The sequence below is a fragment of the Periplaneta americana genome, chromosome 10 (assembly GCF_040183065.1).
Source record: "Periplaneta americana isolate PAMFEO1 chromosome 10, P.americana_PAMFEO1_priV1, whole genome shotgun sequence".
NCBI classification, from domain to species: domain Eukaryota; kingdom Metazoa; phylum Arthropoda; class Insecta; order Blattodea; family Blattidae; genus Periplaneta; species Periplaneta americana.
Genome location: NC_091126.1, coordinates 71,382,996 through 71,385,805, shown reverse-complemented (window position 1 = coordinate 71,385,805; position 2,810 = coordinate 71,382,996). Strand labels below are relative to the sequence as shown.

The window sequence follows — 2,810 nt, the reverse complement described above, 5'->3', positions numbered from 1 at the left end:
CACTGCAAAGAGAGTTTAGTGAATGTTTACAATTTTAGAAGAATCTAAATTGCTACTGGTACTGGAAAAAAGAGAGAGTATTTACAACCTCCCTGAAATAGAGTGCTTTTGAACTAAATTATTTGTCGCCAGTTTCCTTGAACCCTCTACTGTATTTTTCCTTTCCATTATGCTCAAAATATCCAACATAAATCCATTTATGACACGCAGTCTGTAGAGGATCGTGGGTAATGTGTTGTAAAAGTGAACTTCCGTGCAGGGAAAGGTCCTCTAACATCTTACTGTGCAAATCTTAACAGTTCATTTCATTTTTCTGTTATTTCGTTTTTTTTCCTCGTCAATCCTGATTCTTGAATATAATAATAATAATAATAATAATAATAATAATAATAATAATAATAATAATACTAATAATAATAATGATAACAGAATATTATAGATTTATTAATTTGTCTTACAGAATAATATCAACATATATGCCTAACTTGGAGTCAGGCCACAAAGGGAAACATTGAAGGAGGAGAGTTCGGTCCGGTACTGTGGATTGAATTCGGCGTAGCTCAGTGGTCAGAGCGCTTGGTACGTAGAACCAAGAACCCGGGTTTGATCCCCGGCGCCGGAGCGAATTTTCTCCTGAAATATTAACTGATTCTGGAAGTTAAAATAAGGGACATAAAAATCAGAAACTGAGGTGTACACTCAAAACCATTAAAACATGCATTTAAACTGAATATAATGCATATTATATGCATGATTAAAATAAAAATTGCTTAAATATGCATTATGCATGCTTTTACCACCAATAAGGCCAAACTATGTAATTATGCACGGAACCGGAAAGTAATGAAATAGATAAATACCAAGTTTGAGCTATGTTCCTATAAAAACATGCATTTGCATGGAATTCTCGTCTCTATTTATAATACAAAGAGTATGTACAACAACAACATTCTAAATTTATATATATTACATTTTAACCAAATTAAATATGTTACATGTCATCTATTTTTTTTTGCCATAGAGGATGAAATAATCAGTAGAAAAAAAAACATAATGGACGAAGCATGAAAATGGACCAAGTGGTCAGTGGGCAAAACTTAATGGACGAATCGTGAAATGGACAAATGTGTCAAAAGTGGACGAAACGTAGTGGACCAAAGGCCCTATAACGAGTTTATGCGGTTTCTCACCTTATCTATACCTATGATCAATAGAAGTTGATAAAAGGAGACCTTACGCAATTAAGGGGAGAGGATGGTATTTTTTGGTGAAAAATGAGAAATTAAAAAAAAAAATCTTTCAAATACTCTGTGATATGTGTGGAATGCATAGCATAATATTTTGTGGGTATTTGTGCCCTTATCAGATGTTGAGACACCATTCTTGAACTTCCTGCGTTATGGATTTTTAAATCACTCGACCCCTTTTATTGTTGCTTCTGGTAAATTGAATTTTCAAAATTTGTTTTCTTTAAAATACTCTTTGATATGTGTGGAATGCATTTCATAACATACACATCGTGGGTATTTTTGTCCTTATCGGATGTTGAGACGCCATTTTTAAACTTCCTGCGCTATAGATTTTTAAATCACTCGCCCCCCTTTTATTGGTTTACGGTAACTTCATTTTTTGCTACATTACCAGACAAAAATGGATATATTTTCTGAACTATTAAAGATACATGCATGAAATTTAGAACACACATTCTTTAGACTATTAGGAAACTTTTCTCTGTAACAAAATGTTGTTAATTGATTTCATTTTAAAACTACGTCCGTTTGTTTGCAAGAAAGGAATTCAGAAAAGTGTTATTACATTTTAATTGTGTATTTTACAAACGTAGGGAATAATATCAAAATTCTGTTAGAGGCACACTGTAGAGCATGGTCTTGCAAGTACATTGCAAAAAACGGGATGAATCTACCTTTAAAAATGGTTTAGATATATCTATTTTAGTAAAATCCTGCATTGGGTACATTTTTTTTCAAATCTGGGCCCCCAAAATATTGTTTGTTTCAAAATATTTATTTTTGGTTGAGTTTGTACAGGTATAAACTCTCTACATACAAAAAATTAATATTTCACAACAAATAGGAAAAAAGTTTAAAAAAATACCGTCCTCTCCCCTTAGAATCATGTCATAAACATAGTTGCCAAGTAGCGCGTGTAACAATAACAAGAACGATATTGAAGTTACGTTTTGCAAGATAATGCTGGAGATAGTGAAAATTATTACTGTTAGTATAGAGAACAGTAAGAGCGGCGTTTGCACAAATAAGAGAAGCGATTTTTTTTAATTAATCAAAGTAACATTTAATGTACACCGTATAAGTTTAATATCGTGGGTGTAAACTGAATTGACTCAATTGAGGCCTGTATGCGCATTGTGATAAACCTTCTGGTTTCATATAGTCATACCCCAATATAGTGTCAACTGCTGTTCACTACAATGGCTGTGGGGGTTGCGGTTGAATATCACAATACCCACCCGCGATTAAAAAAACTGGGGCATTCAGGACCCTCGCAATATCGTTCATCCGGAATAACGCTTTTAATTATTTTGCCCCCTGCAGTAACACACAATTCGTCGAAGTTGCAGAGGACACGCAAATATTTCCGCCCTTAACCGACTGCGAGAGCGTTCAAGGACACGTAACTTTGCCCAACCAATTACGTCACACTCATTAACCAATTAGGACGCCGAGCAACACAAGACTCTGAGAGTATCGCAGCCTAGCGGAAACAACTACCGGCTCAAGGTCACTCGACGCTATTATCTGGCCAAGATTATCAAGCGCCAATTCAATACA

At 34.5% G+C, this 2,810-nt stretch overlaps 1 non-coding gene across 1 annotated transcript; it reads left to right on the top strand.

Annotated features, from left to right (window-relative positions):
• The first annotated feature begins 549 nt into the window (after positions 1–549).
• On the top strand, positions 550–622 carry TRNAT-CGU (transfer RNA threonine (anticodon CGU)). The gene has a single exon. It is a non-coding gene; the product is annotated as a tRNA-Thr (tRNA).
• The last annotated feature ends 2,188 nt before the right edge of the window (positions 623–2,810 follow it).